The sequence below is a fragment of the Lactuca saligna genome, chromosome 5, assembly GCF_052625555.1.
Source record: "Lactuca saligna cultivar CGN05327 chromosome 5, ASM5262555v1, whole genome shotgun sequence".
Classification (NCBI taxonomy): domain Eukaryota; kingdom Viridiplantae; phylum Streptophyta; class Magnoliopsida; order Asterales; family Asteraceae; genus Lactuca; species Lactuca saligna.
In genome coordinates, this window is record NC_136421.1 from 317,172,089 (window position 1) to 317,196,379 (window position 24,291).

Below are 24,291 nucleotides of genomic sequence, written 5' to 3' on the forward strand. Positions count from 1 at the left end.
GATGCCTCAGCCTACGACCGCCGTTGTGGCGCTGTGGAGCCGTAGCGTTACCGATAAGTGCCGCCATTCACGTGACTTTTGGCTGTTGATGTTGCTATTAAAGAACGTGTCATGTCGTCACTAGCCATCGTGGGGGCGGCGGTGAGATTGTGTGAGTGTGTTATTCTGATTTAATGTGTGTTATCTCGTGTGGTGTGTGTCAGTTTATGTATGGGGCGTTTTGTCTAGTCGGGATTAGCCACCACCACCACCGTGAGGTGGTGGCTGCCACCGTGCGCCACCGTTGGCCACCTCAAGGTGGTTATGTGTGTGTATGTTTAGTTTAGTTAGTGTGTGTTGCTTTGGTATTTTCATTGTAAAATGTATCACAAAAATGGAATAATGGAAGGAAATTGAAAACCACCACCTAAGGGTGGTGGCTGCCGCCACCGGCCGCCGTGTCGGGTGGCTGTGTGCTTTGCCTCGTCGTGACCGATTCGTTTGGGGTGCTTGAAACCCTAGTGGGCCTTGTATGCCCTAATGGGCCCAATGAAGCTTAATGGACCCTAATTTACCCAATAAAACCCTAATGGGCTTAATGATATTCTAGTGGGCCTAAATGGCCCAATAAAGCCCTAATTGAACTAAAAGCCCAACAAACTAATAATGGGCTAGTATCTGAGTTGGAAAAACCCTAATGCCAATAAAACATTAATTTGGGGAATTAATCGGGACACACGAGAATTATTTAATAACTGGAGATAATACATAATGATCATTGGCAAAAAAAATATAATAATCTAAGCAATATTGAACTTAATGGATTAAGTCCTTAGTGGATTAAGGCCCCGTTTGTTTGCATCTTAATACCACTTAATAAGGGGTAGGTCTGAATCCGTTTTCCCTATTATTTTGTGGTCTTAATCTGAATTGTATCACTTACCGAATCAGACTTGAAAGCCCATCTGAAAAGAAAAAAAAGACGCCCTAGCCCTCTCTCTGTTCGCTTTCGCTTGCTTCTCTCGCTTCCATCGTCTGCTCTCGCTACCGAAGACCTTCCTCCCATTGCCATCCACCGTCGTCGCCACCCTTCCAAGCGCCACCTCCTGCCGCCGCAACCTTCACCATTGCCGACTCTAGCAGCATCATCAGGTTCTTCCGCTTTTCTTCTCTTTTCTCCTATTTTCTTCTCATTTTTTTTTTCTGATGTTCTTTCGCCGACTCCAGCAACCTTCACCATCACCGACTCCTATTTTCCTCTCATCGTCATCTATTTTTTTTCTTTTGTCTCGTTTTTTTCCTGTTGTTCTTCAAAATCATACTTCCAGTTTTGAAGATGCAGTCGTTTTTTTTGTTAATTTTTGTATTATTTACTTTTAGACTTTGCGAGGCGTCCCGCGTGGAGTCTATGTTTTATTTACTTTTAGCCAGCAGTATTTTTGCTGAGGTATAATATTATGTCCCTATTATTTTTATTTGTGATTTTCTCACAATCCCTTTAAAGTAAAAACTATATTTTGATAATGATAGTATTTTGGGGAAATTACTCCTTAAAACATAAAACTGTCAGGTCTTGGTATGAGACTGCTTTTGATAAAGATACTTCTTGGTTTAAACATAAAACAAATGAGACTTGTAGAAGACTACTTTTTATTAGAAAATATGAGATTTTCTGGAAATGATTCTAAAACTCTGTAAATTCTAAACCACTCTTTTTATGTGATTGTTTTGAAAGAATACATGTATTTATAACAATGTCATTAAATACTTATGAACTCACCAACATTTAAAAATGTTGATACTCACTTTCAAAATAACTTGTATTCTCAGTTCATCGGTAGACCGGTACATCCTTGGAGCTTTTGCGAAGTCAGCCTAGAACCAAGCTGCATCTATGTTATGTTCTGTATTTACTTTGATGTTGCTATGAAATGTAACATATGTAAAATTATTACTATTAATGCAATGGTTGTTGTACTTTGATTACTATACGACATATGTTGTGATACTTGACATGTCGTCCTCCACCCTAGAATGTATTCCGCCATTCTTGATTTTGGGGTGTGACATCATATATGCTCAGTAAGGGCATAATAATAATCTTTTCCATTTTGAAAATTTATCATTTAGGTTTTCCACTTTTCCTAAATATAATTTCTTGAGTTTGAGCATGTCATTTCAGAACCTTTTGGTTATAATATGTTTATACTACGTTACTAGGATGTAAATTTCGAAACATCTTTTACTATAATCATTTATGCCACTTTTCGCATTATAAATCATGAAAATTTCCAAAACTAGAAATTTTTTAAAACTTTGATATTTTTCAGCAAGTTACTATCATTATGTTCTTAACTATTATTAATTCACACACTAAGTTTATGTTATCTCTTTTTTTGAGAGATTTTATAAACCAAGTTTAAATTTTTAAACAAGGGGCATGGGTTTTGGGATATTGTACACTTAGCTTTTTGACCCAAACCTATTATTTCTTTCCCTTAATACAACTTTCTATGTGATAAGAAAAGCATAGTATCAAACCTTAGGTAATTTTCAAAATACTCATTATATCTTCAACATGAAATATGCATTAATTACTTTATTAAAATAACTAAAATGATTGGTACATAATCAATCATACATATTAAAACAAAAGAACCTAATTGGTACATAATCAATCATACATATTAAAACAAAATATATAAGAGAAATGAATTAAATATGTGAGAGAACTGTCGCCATCGGGTCATTGTTGTCATTGAACCAATGTTGCTCGGTCTCTATCTCCATCTGTTTTTTCCTATCGATATTTCTTCCCCACGAACACTCTCTTTTCTCTTTCTATTTTTTCTACACCATGGACGAACGTTAATGTAGGTGGTTGCCGGTAGGTTGCCGACGTGTTCTAAGCGGTAGCCAACCGTTGTTGCAGGTGGCAAAGGCAGTGGTTGGTCGTTGGCTAAAACGTTATTTATATATAAAAAAACAATAAAAATATGTTTAAAGGTATAAATAAAATTTAAAGGTATAAGGTATTTATATATTGAAAATATATATTTGAAAAAGTAAGTATACTTTTATATACGGATACAAATACCTTCAAATACGAGTTATATACATTTTTAAGTGTATTATACGTTATAAAATATGTTTATTTATATATAATTGTTATATATATATATATATATATATATATATATATATATATGTATATATATATCATATTATAATGATAATAATAATATATATTATTAATAATATAATATTAATATATGATAGAAATAATATAATTAATAATAACAATTACTATATTATTAATAATAATAGATTTAGCAATATACTACTTATGTAATATTTTAGCTTTTAAAATCAAGAAGTTGCTTAGCTTGGTGGTTATTTCGCAGTCATATTCTTTAGTAGGCTAGGGTTCCAATCTTTTGAGTGTAGTATTCTAGGGTTCCAATCTTATGAGAGTAGTTGGTTAGGGTTGAAATCTTGTCAAGGACATATTTTTGAGACGGGAGTTGTTATTCCTACCCTTAATTTATTAATCCTATACTTTTCATTATTTTTTTTTGGTGTTAAGTAACATTGTTTGTATTATTATTATTATTATTTATTTCGTACAAAATTTTAACATTAGGACGACATTATAAATTCGGACGGTTATATAAAATCGGTTTTAAATTGTTTTTATATTTTAATATTAATATTATTATTGTTATTATTATTATAAATTTCGAAGAACATTTTATAAATCGGACATTATAAATACGAACGGCTATATAAAATCGGAACAAAAACAAAGTTTCTCCCTATTAATTGCGTTACAAATTTTAGGTTAGTTTTTTAAACTACATATTTCGTTACAAACGGTTTTAAATCGTTTAGTTTTACGTGAAAAATACTTTTTAAATACTAGATAAATAATTATTTTATATTTCACTACAGGTGAAAATATACAATTGGATTCGATAGATATCTTGTGGAGGAAGCTTGATATTTCAGATACGACATCTGTAGTAGACGACGATATTAATTGCGATGATGTAGTGGATAAATTTAAAGAAAACTTCAACAAACAATCAAAAGTCGGGAAAATGTTTTATAGGAGAAAGCTAGAAGAGATATATGACCCGCATAAAACTGATGTTGGAGAACCTACGGTTCAAAAAAGCACGCGTGGACGACCAAGTATGAAGAAACAACAGAAAAAGAAAACCAATCATCCAGATCATGTTCATCGTAGATGCAGCTTCTCAATCACATCGAAGTTTAATGAGGTGAATTTAAATAAAGAACTTGAAAGACATAGTTTTTTGTGTGGGCCTCGTCCTTCCGAAACACCTTGGATACATATTAAAGACTAAGTGTGAATGTATTTGAATTTTTTTATTATTTTTTGCGTCAAAATATTATTTTATATTTGAACTTTTTTTTAATTTTGTTGCGTTAAAATATTATTTTATTATTGTTGTGTCATGTTTGACATTTTTTTTAAAAAAGAAATTGAATAAAAATATTTACACATCTATTATAAAAATAGTATTATAAATTATCTATTTAATAAATGAAATAAATAATATTTTAGTAAATATAATTTATAAATAATTAATTATAAATATGTTTGTAGAAATATATCATCGTAACCTAATTATTAAGGCTAAAAGGATATATATATATATATATATATATATATATATATATATATATATATATATATATATATATATATATATATATATATATATATATATATATATATATATATATATATATATATTGTAAGCTTAATAAAAATGGGAGGGCTAGAACTAAAATAAAAACAATATCTTAATTAAAAAATACGATAATAATATGATGTATATATTTTCTTTATTCTCCTTCACGTTTTTTATTAACTAATTATATATTAAAAAAACTAATAACCCTTTTAAAACTATTTTTACAAACTTTTGTACAAATTATTTGACAACTTTTTAAAAGAAAATTACAATCTTTTATTACTTTTTTACAAAACTCTTTTAAATATTTTTAAACTTACTTTACATCATTTTTAAACGTCTTTACAAAGTTTTTTTGAAACTTTTTTACTAACCTTCTAAAACTAACTTGCAACATTTTTTAAACATTTTTACAAACAACAAAAGTATATTGAAAAATAAAAGTAAAAAGTTTAAATGGTTTGAAACTTCATTAAAAAGTTAAAAGTGTAGGTAAAATGTTTTGGAAAAGGTATGGTGTAAAAAGAGCTTAAGAAGACTTGTAAAAAAAGTTTAAATGTTGGAAAAAAGATTGCAAAAAAATTTTAAAAACTGTGATTTAAAACATTATTAAAAAGTTTAAAAAGATTATAAATTAAAATAATGTCTTCAAATAAAATGGTAAAAAAAAATATTTTTAAATCATAAAAACAAAGGTAAATATAAATTTAATAAAAAAACAAGATTAATAAAAAAAAAATAATAAACCAGTATATATTAAAAGAAAATAAAAAAACATAATAATTAAGTAATCATTAGTAAAAAAGTAAAATGTAATTATGAGGGGGTATGGTTAAGTGGAAATGGGATAAGGATAATTAATGTCTTTTCTTGGTTCTTTCTAGATCTTCAAGATCTCTCCACCTTTGAAAAAACATAATTCCTTAGAATTATTATTGGCTAAGAAAGGAATACACATGTCTCAAAGATATAATGATTCCATAATGCTTAATTAAATGGTTGTCTTCAAAGATATTGTGATGATTCCATAATACACATGTCTCAAAGATATTATGATTCCATAATGCTTAATTAAATGGTTGTCTTCATAGATATTGTGATGATTCCATAATACTTAGTTAAATCCTTGTCTTCAAAGATACTGTAAATGGTTGTCTTCAAGATATTGTGAGGATTCCATAATACTTAATTAAATGGTTATCTTCAAGGATATTTTGATTCCATAATACTTAATTAAAATGGTTGTCTCTAAACTGCTATCGTCTTCGGTTTTCGGTCCGACCGTGCCGTTCAAACCAGTGGTTAACATTTTGTTATTTTTAGAAACATCTTACTATACACTTTTTAAGTTTTATTGTTTTTTCAAAAAATTCAATAAACTCTTGTAAAACTCAATCACAAACACACATAAAATAAAGATAAAACGATGTATTATTTGCCTATTCGGTTTAAAACACACCTTGTTTGTGATCCCCTCCTTGAATTTTAGGTATTAACTTGCTGACTTACTAAAGTTTCATAAACACCTTCATTGTTTAAGTTTCTTTTTGAGTGTTTAGGAAGAGTGTAAAAGAATTTATTGACTTTTTTAAAAACCAATAAATCTTAAAAAGTTTTTAGGTAAGGTGTTTTTTAGGAAATATTTAAAAAAATCCTAAAGTTTGGGGTCAATTTATGATAAGTCATAAGTTAAATGTTATTAATAAAAAAGGACAAGAAACCGACTATTGTAATCACATGACTTAAGCAACAAAGTATTCGGGATCACGATGGACATAAGCATATAAAATCCAAACATCTCATTAATGATTGTGTCACGTAAGATGTTGTGAGAAAAACCTAAAGAAATCATACATACTAAATGAGTACAAAAACAGAAATGAATTATTTTGCAACAAAAAAAATATTAAGAACTAAATGTGTACAAAAATAATAAGGACTAAATGAGTATAAAATGATAAATATATTACCCTATTAAACTATTTTTACCGATAAATCTGGGATAGCTGGTCATAATGACTGAATGTATAAGGGGTAAATGTAGATGAAAAGAAAACTTAATGACCAAATATATATATACAAATCGAAAAATATATTAATCTTTTAAGTCATTATTCATTTTAAAAATGAAATAACAATTATACCCGACTAATGCTATAAATACCCTCTTTTTTTTCCAATTCCATCCCCTTGATGTGACCTTTTTTGTCTTTTGTTGTTGTTGTTTTTTCCTATTTTGTTTTTTTTGTTGTTTTTAATTCTTTTATTTAAGTCTTATTATTATTGTTATTATTATTAGAGTAAATTACTGAAATCGTTCCTATGGTTTGGTTAAAATTGCACGTTTAGTTCCTAACTTTTCTTTTGCACTCGGATCGTCCCTATGGTTTGATTGTGTTGCATTTTTCGTCCCTATGGTTTGATTTTGTTGCGTTTTTCGTCCCTTACATACATAAAGTTAGGGACTAAAGATGCAATTTTGACCAAACCATAGGGACGAAAAATGCAACAAAATCAAACCACAGGGACAATCCGAGTGCAAAATAAAAGTTAGGGATCAAATATGCAATTTTAACCAAACCACAGGGATGATTTCAGTAATTTACTCTTATTATTATTATTATTATTATTATTATTATAAATTTCAATAACCGTAAAAAATTCGGACAACATTTTAAAATTCGGATGAAGTTTTAAAATTCGGACGACTTTATAAATTCAGACGACATGATAAAATTCGAACGATTATATAAAACGGAACAAAAGCAAATGTTGTCTTTATTTATCACAGACATATTAATTGGTTCAGTATTATATTTGCGTGGTGCGTTATGCAGATTGAAAACAAACTTACTTTTGTTTAATTTTATAATGCCGTCCGAATTTTATATGGTTATCAAAATGATAATAGTAATAATAATAGTAAAAGAAAAAAAGAAAACAATATATAATAATAGGAATAATAATAATAATAATAATAATAATAATAATAATAATAATAAGTAAAAGATTGATTAGATTGATCTTAAGAAGTAAAATTGGTTACGGATAACTATGACAACCTTTAAACATACATTTTCTATTTCTTTTTGCCTTATACGAAGTTTTTAAAAAGAAATCATTTATTTAGAGATATATTATTCTTACCCTGATATTATATATTTACCCTCGTAATAATTATTTGTTAATTGATATATTTTAATATTATTTGCTTTTAAGATTTTCAATCAATCAAATAATAGAAATGTTAATATTACAAAAGATTGGTAAAAGTGACTTTGAAAATGATGAAATCTTTCGATTGTCTCATAGGTATCTACGAATTCGTGCCCATTTAACCATTTCCCTTTAATATTTAATATTTATAGTTATAGCCCTTTAATTTGATCTTACTTACAGTGTATGTCCTTCTCAGTTTCTAAAAAAATACTTTTAGCCCCCCCCTCTCTCTCTCTCTCTCTCTCTCTCTCTCTCTATATATATATATATATATATATATATATATATATATATATATATATATATATATATATATATATATATATATTTAGGACTTTTGAGTTATATTATTTGATATTTTAGAAAAAATTATATTTTTGGTCATATATATATATATATATGACCAAACATAATTTTTTCGAAAACATCAAATAGTATATAATTCAAAAGTATTAAACGTTTTTTTTCGTCAAATTAAAGTCAAATTAATATAAAAAAATTAATAATGATATGTACTAAACGCTTAATAAATAAACGGCATTAACCTTAACTTGTATATAAATGTAAGGGGTGAATTTGAAAGTATTAAAGTTATTAAAAAAATAAAATTGATATTGTAGAAACCATTATTATATTAAAGAAATACAGGAAATCAATCATATATATGACGTGCTAAAACCAATACTACATTATTCAATGTATTTAAGTTTTAGTTCGTGTATTTAAATTACCTTGTAAAAACTTTGTTTTTTTTTTTTTTCTTTAATAGCTAAATATTTTATTAGAAGTTATGTCAAAATATTATTTTATTATCATTGTGTTGTATTTTAATTTTTTTTAATAAAATAAAAATATTTTTATATTTTTTATTAAAAAAGTATTATTAAATTATCTATAAATAAACTTAATAATATTTTAGTAAATAAGTTTAATTATTAAAAGTATCAATGATTAGTAAAAAGTTTATAATCATTAATTTAATTAGTTAAAGTAATAATTCTAGGGTATGAGTAAATGGAAATGAGATAAGGATAAATGAAACCTTCCATTAAGGAATAACAAGTTGATCAAAATGCCTTTTAAATAAATAATTAATTGTATTTAAAATTCACAAATTACAATGCTGACAAAGGTTTTAGTCTTTTTAGACATTTTCCCAGATTTTTACACATTCCCAGATTTCGGGTGTGTTTTTAATAGTAAATAGTTAACTTTAAAAAATAGGGTGTTCATGGGTTCTATATTTAATAACTACCTTTTTAAATAGTACTACATTGATGTGTGTAAATAATAATTTTTATGATTGGCCAAAAAAGTTTAAAAGCTGCAAGAAAGCAATATATTTTTTTTACACACAATCCTATTATACACCAATCTAGTACTAGATAATTTAATAGAAGTTCTTGATCTAGAAAAACCAATGCATTTCTTTTTCAGAAAAAATGCCACCTCGCTTTTTTTTGGCTTTTAACAAACCATGTAGCTTTTAAGGTTTTTCCTTTTTTTTTAAACTAACCTTCTAGACAATTAAATTTTTAAAATTTTTTATATTTATTATTAAACCTTATATTTATTAATAAACCTTGCCCTTAAAAATGCATCTTTTAAACCTTTTTCTTTCTTTTTAAAAAAAAAAAATCTAACCCTGTGGACACTTAAACTTTTAAATTTTATTATATTTATTATTAAACCTTATATTTATTAATAAACCTTGTCGTTAAATTATTTTTATTCACTATACCATTAATAATAAAGATTGTTTCAATGACTTTTATTTAACTTACATTATATTAAAGCAAAATACAAATAAAATATTTTGTGAACTAAATCATTATCATACATACTTATAAAGTTAACATTTTTTTCTTGAATCTCATGCATTTGAAACCCCCATTATTTTTTTTTTCACCATATTCATTTGAAACTCCCATGACTTTTCAATTTCTTTATAATAATAGTTATACTTTGGTAATTAGGTTAAATAAATATCAAATCTAAAGTGTATTCACATATAAACTAAATTTCAATATTAAAATAATATCTTTAATTCTACTTATAAAATTATGGTTTTTTAACTTTTAACATATTATACTTAATTTATTAGTTTTAATATATTGTTAGATGTAAACCATTATCATTTTAAAGGTATAATTTTTGAACAATTTGTATAAAATACTTAAATTATTAATTAAAAGATAACATTATAGGCTCAACTTAAATATAAATTTTATTTAACTTAAACAACCCAAAGATTATTTTATAAATAGTTAAAAGTGATAAATTGTAGTGTCTTTCTAATAATGATTGTAAGTTGGTTAATGATGTTAAATAAATATCAAACCTAAAGTGTAATCATAAATAAACTAAATTTCAATTTTAAAATAATATCTTTATTTCTATTTATAAAGTTATATCTTTAAATTTTAACATATTATACTTAACTTATTAGATTTAAAATGTTGTTGCATGTAAAGCTATAATTTTTGAATAGTTTGGACAAAATACTTAAATTGTTAATTTAAATATAACATTACAGTGTCAACTTAAATATAAATTTCAGTTCCACTAAAAAAACCAAATAATATTTTGTAAATAGTTAAAAATGATAAATTATACTGACAAATGCAAAAACTAAATTGTAATATTAGTTTAACTAAAATAGTTCCTCAATATATTTATATAATCGTTAAAAAATTTCAAATAAGTAGCTTAAAATAACTTATAATAACAATAGTTAAAAATAACTCTATATAAATGATTATATTGTTAGCTTTAAAATCAAAAAATAATGTTTGATGTTTTAAATAATTATAATAATAGAAATTAAAACATTAAGGAAATAAATTTTAAAAAATTAGTTAGAAATAACAACTATAAATAATATTAAACCATATATAATATTTAATTTTATTGATGTGTAATTCGCGAGTAGAAGTTATTCAAACGATTGAGATTATGACGTTATAATAGATTTATATATTATCATATAATTCAAAATAATCAATATATTATATCAAATTAATATACGAATTATTATATCAAAGTTAACAACAACGTTAGTGGTATATTTTAAATATATATATATATATATATATATATATATATATATATATATATATATATATATATATATATATATATATATATTTGTAAAGACTTCAACTATATAAGTGTTTCTGCGCATTACAACGTCAACTCAAATATAAATTTCAGTTCCATTTAAAAAAACTAAAGAATATTTTTTAAATAGTTAAAACTGATAAATTGTAGTGATAAAAGCAAAAACTAAATTGTAATTTCAATTTAACTAAAATATTTCTTAAATATATTTTTATAATCGTTAAAAGTTTCAAATAAGTAGCTTAAAATAACTTACAATAACAATAATTAAAAACAACTCTATATAAATGATTATACTGTTGGCTTTAATATAAAAAAACAATGTTTGATGTTTTAAATAATTATAATGATAGAAATTAAAACATTAAGAAAATAAGTTTTAAAAAATTAATTAACAATAAAAACAACTATAAATAACATCAAATCATATATTATATTTAATTTTATTCATGTGTAACTCACGGGTAGAAGTCATTTAAATGATTGAGATTATGAATTTATAATAAATGTATATATTATCATATAATTCAAAATAATCAATATATTATATATCAATTTAGTATATACAAATTATTATATTAAATTTAACAACAACGTTATTGTTATATTTAAAAAATCATATATTTGTAAAGACTTAAACTATATAGGTGTTTCTGCGCAACGCGCGGACATTCTTTCTAATAATTATTATAAGTTGGTTAATAAGGTTAAATAAATATAAAATCTAAAGTGTAATCATATATAAACTAAATTTCAATATTAAACAAAGATATTTTCTTCTACTTATAAAGTTTGCTTTTAACTTTTAACATATAATACTTAATTTAATAGGTCTAATATGTTGTATGTAAACCATTATCATTTTAAACCTACAATTTTTTTTTATCAATTTTATAAAATACTTAAATTGTTAATTTAAATATAACATTACAGGATCAACTTAAATATAAAATTTAGTTAAACTTAAACAACCCAAAGAATATTTTGTAAATATTTAAAAGTGATAAATTGTAATCTTTTTCTAATAATGATTGTACATTGGTTAATAAGGTTAAATAAGTATCAAACCTAAAGTGTAATAAAAAAATAAACTAAATTTCAATATTAAAATAATATTTTAACTTCTAATTATAAAGTTATATCTTTAACTTTTAACATATTAAACTTAATTTATTAGATTTAATATGTTATTGTATGTAAACCATTATCAGTTTAAAGTTACAACTTTTGAACTGTATGGACAAAATACTTAAATTGTTAATTTAAATATAACATTACACGATAAATTTCAATATAAATTTCAGTTCCACTTAAAAAACCCCAAAGAATATTTTGTGAATAGTGAAAAGTGATAAATTGTAGTGCTAAATGCAAAAACTAAATGGTAATATCAATTTAACTAAAATATTTTCTAAATATATTTTTATAATTGTTAAAAGTTTTGAAATTAGTAACTTAAAATAACTTACAATAACAATAATTAAAAATAACTCTATATAAATGACAATATTGTTACCTTTAAAATAAAAAAAAAAGAAAAAATTGTTTGATGTTTTAAATAATTACACTAATAGAAATTAAAACGTTAAGCAAATAAAATTTAAAAATATAACAATAACAACAAATATAAATAATATTAAACCATATATTATATTTAATTTCATGAGTAACCTTCAGGTAGAGATCATTCATAAGATTGAGATTATGCAGTTTTAATACATGTATATATTATCATATAATTCAAAATAATCAATATACTATATCAACTTAGTATAAGAATTATTATATCAAATTTAACAACGACATTATCGTTATATTTAAAAAAAAACATATATTTGTAAAGATTTCAACTATATAGATGCTTATGCGCAACGATATTTATATAAAATAATTAAATTGTTAATATAAATATAACCTTACAGGATCAACTTAAATATAGAATTTAGTTAAACTTAAACAACCAAAAGAATATTTTGTAAATAATTAAAAGTGATAAGTTGTAGTGTCTTTCTAATAATGATTATAAATTGGTTAATAAGGTTAAATAAGTATCAAACCAAAAGTGTAATAAAAAAATAAACTAAATTTCAATATTAAAATAATATTTTTTCTTCTACTTATAAAGTTATGTCTTTAACTTTTAACATATTATACTTAATTTATTAGATTTAATATGTTATTGTATGTAAACCATTATCAGTTTAAAACCATAACTTTTGAACTGTAAGGACAAAATACTTAAACTATTAATTTAAATATGACATTACACGATAAACTTCAATATAAGTTTCAGTTCCACTTAAAAAAACCCAAAGAATATTTCGTGAATAGTGAAAAGTGATAAATTGTAGTGCTAAATGCAATAACTAAATTGTAATATCAATTTAACTAAAATATTTTCTAAAGATATTTTTATAATCGCTAAAAGTTTTGAAATAAGTAGCTTAAAATAACTTACAATAACAATAGTTAAAAATAACTCTATATAAATGATTATATTGTCACCTTTAAAATAAATAAATAAAATTTGTTAGATGTTTTAAATAATTACACTGATAGAAATTAAAACATTAAACAAATAAATTTTAAAAATAAATTAATAATAACAACAACTATAAATAATATTAAACTATATATTATATTTAATTTCATGAGTAACCCGCAGGTAGAGATCATTCATAAGATTGAGATTATGCAGTTTTAATAGATGTATATATTATCATATAATTCAAAATAATCAATATACTATATCAACTTAGTATAAGAATTATTATATCAAATTTAACAACGAAATTATTGTTATATTTAAAAAAACATATATCTATAAAGATTTCAACTATATAGATGCTTCTGCGCAACGCGCGGGTATTCGCCTAGTATACTTATAAAGGATGTATTTTTTTCTTGCACCACATTCATTTGAAATTTCCATCTATTTTTCCTTTCACCACACTCATTTGAAACTCCCATGACTTTTCAATTTCTTTCTAATAATTATATTAAATAAATATCAAATCTAAAATGTAATCATATATTAAACTAAATTTCAATATTAAAATCATATCTTTACTTCTACTAATAAAGTTATGTTTTTTAAATTATAACATATTATATTAATTTATTAGTTTTAATATATTGTTGGATATAAACCATTATCATTTTAAAGATACGATTTTGGAACAATTTGTATAAAATACTTAAATTTTTAATTTAAATATAACATTGAGGGTCAACTTAAATATAAATTTTAGTATAACTTAAACAACCCAAAGAATATTTTGTAAAATATTTAAAAATGATAAATTGTTGTGTGTTTCTAATAATGATAAAAGTTGGTTAATAAGATTAAATAAATATTAAATACCAAACCTAAAGTATAATCATAAATAAACTGAATTTCAATTTTAAGATAATATTTTTACTTCTACTTATAAAGTTATGTCTTTTATATTTAACATATTATACTTAATTTATTACCTTTAGTATGATGTTAAATTTAACCATTATCAGTTTAAAACTATAACTTTTGAACAGTTTTGACAAAATATGTAAATTGTGAACATAAATATAACATTACAATGTCAACTTAAATATAAATTTCAGTTCCACTTAAAACTAAAGAATATTTTATAAATAGTTAAAAGTTATAAATTATAGTAATAAATGCAAAAGCTAAATTATAATCTCAATTTAACTAAAATATTTCCTAATGATATTTTTATAATCGTTAAAAGTTTTCAAATAAGTAGCTTAAAATAACTTACAATAATAATAGTTAAAATAACTCTATATAAATGAATATGTTGTTACCTTTAAAATCAAAAAATAATATTTGATGTTTTAAATAATTATAATGATAGAAATTAAAACATCAAGCAAATAAATTTTCAGAAATTAGTTAACAATAACAACTATAAATAATATTAAACCATAAATTATATGTAATTTTATTCATGTATAACTCTTGGGTAAAAGTCATTCAAATGATTGAGCTTATAAAGTTATAATAAATGTGTATGTTATAATATAATTCAAAATAATCAATATATTATATCAATTTAGCATACGAATTATCATATCAAAATTAACAACAATGTTATTGTTATATTTAAAAACAATTTGTAAATAATTCAACTATATTGGTGTTTTTACGCATTACAATGTCAACTTAAATATAAATTTCAGTTTCACTAAAAAAATCAAAGAATATTCTGTAAACAGTTAAAAGTGATAAATTATAGTGATAAATGCAAAAAAAAAAACTAAATTGTAATATCTATTTAACTAAAATATTTCCTAATCAGAAGTTTCCAAATCTATTTAACTAAAATGTTTTTATAATCATTAAAAGTTTCCAAATCAGAAGCTTAAAATAACTTACAATAACAACAATTAAAAATAACTCTATATAAATTATTATATTGTTACCTTTAAAATCAAAAATTAATGTTTGATGTTTTAAATAATTATAATGATAGAAATTAAAATATTAAACAAATAAAGTTTAAAAAAATCAATTAACAATAACAACAACTATAAACAATATTAAATCATATATTATATTTAATTTTATTTATCTGTAACTCGTTGGTAGAAGTCATTCAAACGATTAAGATTATGAAGTTATAATAGATGTATATATTATCATATAATTCAAAATAATCAATATATTATATGAATTTAATATAAAAAGTATTATATCAAATTTAACAACAACGTTATTATTATATTTAAAACGAAAACATATATTACGAGACAAACAAGTTAGGATTTGATTAAATTATAACTAAAAATATACTAATTATTATTTTTATTATTTTTAATAATATTTTATTCCTACTATTATTAGGATATTACTTATTTTAATAATAATTTTCGGTTAACACAGAATATTTCTATATGTAATTTTTATTTATTTATTTATTAAGCTCAAATTAATAAATCAAAGTCAAACATTTTTTTTCTTACTGATGAGCCAATATTTTTTATATTTAATATTTTAATATAATTATAAATCAATAAATAAGTATATTTTTTATAAAAATATGTAACTTTTAACAAAAGAAACTACATGTTTTAAAAAAAAACTCCATGATTTACAAAAAACTGCACTTTAAAAAAAACTACATATTTTTTTAAAAACTTCATATTTTAAAACAAAATTCCACGTTTTATAAAAAAAAAAAAAAAAAACTACACTTTTAAATAAAAAACGCACGTTATAAAAGAACTTAAAAATACCAAACTATAACAAAAAAATAAAGAGTTTTATTAAAATTAGGTTTATGTTAATGGGAAAAAAATATTACATTTGTGGGTTTATGACTAAAACAAAGATAAAGAAAATGATGAAAATTTATTTTTTATAATATTATTTATGTTATTATATTATAAAACAATAGTGTTGGGTCAATATTATGGTTTATACTTTGATTTTCTAGGAGATTGTAATTTTCTGTAATATATTATGAGTTTACGGTCAGGAATTCTGTTTACGACCGTAAACAGAGTTTACGGCATTAACCCAGTGTTTACTACCGTAAACCCAGTTTGCGGCCCGTGTGTATATATATAGGGGTGAGGGGTGAGAGGAATAGAGTGATGAACACTAGAGGAGCTTAAGTGTGTGCATTTAAAGGTGTTATAGAGAGAGTGTGTGTTAGTGTGTGTGAATCTTGTATCCGGATCTTCATTCATATCAATACATACAAAATTCATCATCCTCTTCTTCTCCTTCTCTTCTATTTGATCTGAAATCATCTGTTTGATTGGGATTCCGCACCATCAAACGGATTTGATTGATACACAGGTAAATTAGGGACTTACAATTGGTATCAGAGCTTGGATTGTATTAGTCAATTTTTTCAGATTTGTAGCTTATTTGATCTTATTTTGAAAAGAGAATAGCGTTTTTGGATAGATCTCGCAAAATTAAGGGGGAGAAATAAAAAAAAAAAAACAAAAATTTTAAATTTTTCAAAAATCCAAAAACATTAGAAAATCAGAAAATAATAAAAAAAAAATACATGTTGGTTATGAAAGGTGCTCGAGGGAGATGTTTTGGGAAGTGATATTATCAAGTGATAACAGGCAACCTGAGTCTGCGTAACGTACCCAAAGTTGAAGGGTCTATACTTTGGAATTGATGCGTCGGTAGGCACGAAAATTTTTAAAAATGGGCATGACTAGGCAGAGTTGAACTTAGAAAATTTATAGACTTGACAAATTTTGACTAGTTAGATCCGTTCAGCCTGACAGTACGACGCTCGGCTAGGTTGAGCATGGAGATATGTATGAGAATCTACTCATCACATTAATTGAACCCGTACTTGGAACCGTGGTTTAACTTTTCCTCCATGTGCGGATTCTGTCCTTAATTCCGGTATTGATAGGGCAACTGGTAAATTCCGATAAATTACGTCTGTAGAAAATCATTTTCTTTCTTTCTGTCTGTTAGTCATATTTTACCTCCTCTGCGTGATTGGAAGAGATCCGACCTGGACTGTAACATATGCAAATCTATCTCTCTGCATATTATACACACACACACACACACACACACACATATATATATATATATATATATATATATATACATATGAAATTCCTCTTATCTGTTAGCCATATGTTATTTCCTTTGCGTGACTAACCATCCGATCTGGTACACAACATATGCACTATAAATGATAATACTCTGAATCTATCTTCTCTCCTAATGATGATCTGCTCATCCGATGTAAGGAGTACTCTGAAAGTCCTTGATTATCGGGGCATATCTGGAAGCGGGAAACATGTTCCAGTATACTTAAAATTGAACTCATACAAATTGTCTATAGATCTCGCTGCTCAATTTAGGTGGACAACAATATCCCTGGTCGTCGTCAGCTGAATGATCCTTAAGATATAGTATCTAAGAAATTAGGATCAGATATAATATCTAGGAACTTAAGTTCACCTTGTCTTGTATCAAATAGTATGTCCTAAATCAGTTACAATTTTTCGTGTTTAAGTGGACCACAATATTGGCGATCGACCAGACAAAGACGTGAAGATGAAAGGTACCGATAAGTGGATTAAGGTTGTCTAAAAACTTTGATCCCAAATCACTCTTAAAGTTAGCTATTATTTTTGTTTTTGTCAAGTTTGTTCATAGTGTTCTTCTAATTTAAATATTAGGGGAGATTTAAAAAAATTAAAAACAATGAAAATAAAAAAAAATCAGAAAAAAAAATCAAAGAAAAATCAGAAAAATTAAAAATCCAAAATTTCTGTTTTATTTCTTGTTCAGAAAAATCAAAAATCTAAAAATATTTTTGTTTCTGTTTTAATTTGTGTGCTAAGTTTTCTTTTAGTTTTGTTTTGTCTTGAAAAGTGATTTCAGGTATAGATAAGACTCATGGAGTTTGTGTTGAAGATTTCTGAGCTAAAGCCTCGTCCGTGAGCATCGAAGAATTCGCATTCGAAGGAGCAAGAAATGAAGATTATTCTTTCGACATTCAATCCTTCAACCCCAAAAGAATGGTCAAGCTGACTTGAAAAATATGCGACAGATTGCATTGAAGCCTCCTCAATCAGTGTACTGCTATTGTTGTACCTGCTGAAGTGATCCAGAAGATTTGTTCTCTCTGATGTTCTCTCTGAAGATTCTCAAGATGAAAGCATTATCTTTCAAGAATCAGTACGTAAAGCCTCCTCACCCGACGTGCGTTCAAATCCAAATTCTGAAGAAATGCCCAACTGCTCAATATGAAGTCATTTATTGAAGATTAATGCTGAAGCCAAGTTCCCAATGAAGATTGACAAAAAGAGCCAGCTACTTTTTAAGGGGAGCTTGTTGGGTCATTAAGAAAAGAAAGCTATAAACCAAGGGGGGATTGTTGGGTCAATATTATCGTTTATACTTTGCTTTTCTAGGAGATTGTAATTTTCTGTAATATTTTATGAGTTTACGGTCAGGAATTGTGTTTACGGCAGTAAACCCAGTGTTTACTACCGTAAACCCAGTTTGCGGCCCGTGTGTATATATATAGGGGTGAGGGGTGTGAGGAATAGAGTGATGAACACTAGAGGAGCTTAAGTGTGTGCATTTGAAGGTGTTCTAGAGAGAGTGTGTGTTAGTGTGTGTGAATCTTGTATCCGGATCTTCATTCATATCAATACATACAAGATTCATCATCCTCTTCTTCTCCTTCTCTTCTATTTGATCTGAAATCATCTGTTTGATTGGGATTCCGCACCATCAAACGGATTTGATTGATACACAGGCAAATTAGGGAATTACAAATAGTATTTGTTGTTTTTTATCTTAATAAAAAATAAATTTAAAATTATTAATATTAATAAAGTTAATAATAAAATTATAATTAATAATTAATAATGATTTATTGATTAAGTTATAATAAACTAATAATAAAAGTTGATAAATAAATTAATAAATGTAACTCTCGGACTTACAATAGAATTATATGAGTTTTGGCTACCTATAAGTGAATTGCAGGGATAAGGGGGTGTGTCATTCTGTTCTTCTTGTGGGAGCCTTGTGTTATCAGAAGATGAGTAGGCAGCTGAGAGATAAGTGGATTGGATGCAACAGTAATGATTTAATATGGGCGGTCTGTTAGAGGGTCAGATCATCCTGAGACTACAGATTTCTGAGTGAGTAATGTGATCGTAATGCAAGAAATTCGCTTATCTTCGGGTTCTAGAACCCTACGATGGATAGTTTTGGTTGCCCTGGGAAAGCTAGGGTGTGCCTAGGATTGTGGTCATGATACTTGAGTAGTTGGGCGCGTAAGGAACGGTAAGAAATGATTTCGAGGACGAAATCTAATTTAAGTGGGGGAGAGTTGTAACGCCCCATTTAATTAAATAAATTAATAAATGTAAGCCTCGGACTAATTTGTGAGGAATTATAGAAGTTGGGGGTTAAAAGTGTAAGATACGAATTTAATTGGTAAGTATTATGCAAGGCATGGACTAAATGATAATTATTGGGGCTTAATTTGAAGAGATGTTATGAAGTAAGGGGTTGTTGGTAAAATTCAGATTTAATTTGTAAAGAGTTTTGTAGGGAGGGGTTAAAATGGTAACTTTTGGATTGCATTTGAATAAAAAGGGGCATAGAGGGACTATTATTGCCATTATGGTAAAGTATTGAGTGGAGTCGGGTATAAAGGTTAAACAACCCTAACCCTAAGGACCTAATGCAGCCGTCACTTTTCCTTTCACCTACTATCAACGCCGCACCATCCTTTAGATCACCCTCACCACCAGCCGCCGCTGTTTCCTAGCCATCACCGAAGTCGCGAGTCACTCGAGTTCTTTTTGTATTCTGACCATATGAGTTCCTAGCGATGCCAAGTTAGTTGCAAATAAAGGTTGCCTTGGTCGTTAGGTAAGTAGGCTGCCGAGCTTATTGCAGCCGCTCCTTTGTCATCCAAACACCACAACAACGCCGTCGTCGGGGACGTGGGTGCATCGGAGGATCGTCGTAGTTAACGGAAATGACGTCAGGGGTATGTTGCTGACTCTCTCGGATGTTCCTCTCCTCCTTCTTCTTCTGGTTCGCGTTTGGGTGGCTGCCTCAGCCTACGACCGCTGTTGTGGCATTGTGGAGCCGCAGTGTTGCCGACAAGCGCCGCCATTCACGTGACTTTTGGCTGTTGATGTTGCCGTTAAAGAAGACCGAGCAGGGGCCATCTTCGGCCGTTGCTGCTGCTACTGCCTTCCTCCTGCCGTGTCATGTCGTCACCAGCCGCCGTAGGGGTGGCAGTGAGATTGTGAGAGTGTGTTATTATGATTTAATGTGTGTTATCTCGTGTGGTGTGTGTCAGTTTATGTATGGGGCGTTTTGTCTAGCCGGAAAGTCAGGATTAGCCACCACCACCACCGTGAGGTAGTGGCTACCGCCGTGCGCCACCGCCGGCCACCTCAAGGTGGTTATGTGTGTGTATGTTTAGTTTAGTCAGTGTGTTGCTTTGGTATTTTCATTGTAAATTGTAACACAAAAATGGAATAATGGAAAGAAATTGAAACCACCACCTTAGGGTGGTGGCTGCCACCTCGTGCCGCCACCGGCCGCCGTGTCGGGTGGAGGTGTGCTTTGCCTCGTCGTGACCGATTCGTTTGGGGTGCTTGAAACCCTAGTGGGCCTTGTATGCCCTAATGGGCCCAAGGAAGCTTATTGGACTCTAATTGACCCAATAAAACCCTAATGGGCTTAATGATATTCTAGTGGGCCTAAATGGCCCAATAAAGCCCTAATTGAACTAAAAGCCCAACAAACTAATAATGGGCTAGTATCTGAGTTGGAAAAACCCTAATGCCAATAAAACATTAATTTGGGGAATTAATCGGGACACACGAGAATTATTTAATAACTGGAGATAATACATAATGATCATTGGCAAGAAAAAATTAATCTAAGCAATATTGAACTTAATGGATTAAGTCCTTAGTGGATTAAGGCCCCGTTTGTTTGCATCTTAATACCACATAATAAGGGGTAGGTCTAAATCCATAAGTTTTAGACTGTTTGTTTCCCTATTATTTTGTGGTCCTAATCTGAATTGTATCACTTACCGAATCAGACTTGGAAGCCCATCTGAAAAGAAAAAAAAAAAAGACACCCTAGCCCTCTCTCTGTTCGCTTTCGCTTGCTTCTCTCGCTTCCATCGTCTGCTCTCGCTACCGAAGACCTTCCTCCCATCGTCATCCGCCGTCGTCGCCACCTTTCCAAGCGCCATCTCCTGCCACCGCAACCTTCACCATTGCCGACTCTAGCAACATCATCAGGTTCTTCCGCTTTTCTTCCCTTTTCTCCTATTTTTTTCTCGTTTGTTTTTTCTTGATGTTCTTTCGCCGACTCTAACAACCTTCACCATCGCTGACTCCTATTTTCCTCTTATCGTCATCTATTTTTTTCTTTTGTCTCGTTTTTTTCCCTGTTCTTCAAAATCATACTTCCAGTTTTGAAGATGCAGTCATTTTTTTGTTGATTTCTTGTTTTATTTACCTTTAGACTTTGCGAGGCATCCTGCCTGGAGTCTATGTTTAATTTACTTTTAGCCAGCAATATTACTGCTGAGGTATAATATTATTTCCCAATTATTTTTATTTGTGATTTTCTCACAATCCCTTTAAAGTAAAAACTATATTTTGATAATGATAGTATTTTGAGGAAATTACTCCTTAAAACATAAAACTATCGGGTCTTGGTAGGAGACTGCTTTTGATAAAGATACTTCTTGATTTAAACATAAAACAAATGGGTCTTGGTTGAAGTTTACTTTTTATTAGAAAATATGGGATTTTCTGGAAAGGATTCTAAAACTCTGTAAATTCTAAACCACTCTTTTTATGTGATTGTTTTAAAAGAAAACATGTATTTATACCAATGTCATTAAATACTTATAAACTCATCGGCATTTAAAAATGGTGATACTCACTTTCAAAATAACTTGTATTCTCAGGGCATTGGTAGACATGTACATCCCGGGAGCTTTTGCGAAGTCAGCCTAGAACCAAGCTGCATCTATGTTATGTTCTGTATTTACTTTGATGTTGCTATGAAATGTAACCTATGTAAAATTATTACTATTAATGCAATGGTTGTTGTACTTTGATTACTATAATGCATATGCTGTGATACTTGACATGACGTCCTCCACCCCAGAACGTATTCCACCGTTCTCGGTTTTGGGGTGTAACATCATATATGCTCAGTAAGGGCATAATAATCATCTTTTCCATTTTGAAAATTTCTCATTTAGGTTTTCCACTTTTCCTAAATATGATTTCTTGAGTTTGAGCATGTCATTTCAGAACCTTTTGACCATAATATGTTTATACTACATTACTAGGATATTAATTTCGAAACATCTTTTACTATAATCATTTATGCCACTTTTCGCATTATAAATCATGAAAATTTCCAAAACTAGAAATTTTTTAAAACTTTGATATTTTTCGGCAAGTTACTACCATTATGTCTTAACTATTATTAATTCACACGCTAAGTTTATGTTATCTAAGATTATATAAACCAAGTTTAAATTTTTAACTATTATTAATTCACACGCTAAGTTTTTGAACAATGTACACTTAGCTTTTTGACCCAGGTCTATTATTTCTTTCCCTTAATACAACTTTCTATGTGATAAGAAAAATATAGTATCAAACCTTGGATCATTTTCAAAATACTCATTATATCTTCAACATGAAATATGCATTAATTAATTTATTAAAATAACTAAAATGATTGGTACAGAATCAATCATACATATTAAAACAAAATAACCTAACTATATATATATATATATATATATATATATATATATATATATATATATATATATATATATATATATATATATATATATATATAGGGAAAAGTGAATATACCCTTAAGGGTATATAAGCTTAGGTACTCAAACCCATTCTATTACATGGTTTTCTATCATATATATACATTGTAATTGTCTATTATTTTTATAATTCAACTTCTAAATTGATTTACTTCTAAGATATTTATAAGTTTCACATTTATCTTCCTTTTACATAATTTCCATTTTCAACTATAATATATATAGCCCAGTAGGTGTTCGATAAAAATGTGATGTAAGAGGAAGATAATAATGAATTTTTGAAACTATTGAAAATATATATATATATATATATATATATATATATATATATATATATATATATATATATATATATATATATATATATAAGAAATGAATTAAATATGAGAGAGAACTGTCGCCATCAGGTCATTGTTGTCATTGAACCAATGTTGCTCGGTCTATATCTCCATCTATTTTTTCCTATCGATATTTCTTCCTCGCGAACACTCTCTTTTCTCTTTCTATTTTTTCTACACCATGGACGAACATTAATGTAGGTGGTTGCCGGTAGGCTGCCGACGTGTTCTAAGCGGTAGCCAGCCGTTGTTGCAGGTGGCAAAGGCAGTGGTTGGTCGTTGGCTAAAACGTTCTTTATATATAAAAAAACAATAAAAATATGTTTAAATGTATAAATAAAATTTAAAGGTATAAGGTATTTATATATTGAAAATATATATTTGAAAGAGTAAGTATACTTTTATATACGGATAAAAATACCTTCAAATACGAGTTATATACATTTTTAAGTGTATTATACGTTATAAAATATGTTTATATATATATATATATATATATATATATATATATATATATATATATATATATATATATATATATATATA

General features: G+C 27.0%; 1 long non-coding RNA gene across 1 annotated transcript; it reads left to right on the forward strand.

Moving 5' to 3' along the window:
- The first annotated feature begins 20,240 nt into the window (after window positions 1-20,240).
- On the forward strand, window positions 20,241-22,669 carry LOC145048713 (uncharacterized). Its single transcript, XR_013683018.1, has 2 exons — window positions 20,241-21,836; window positions 22,514-22,669. It is a non-coding gene; the product is annotated as an uncharacterized LOC145048713 (long non-coding RNA).
- Window positions 22,670-24,291: the final 1,622 nt, after the last annotated feature.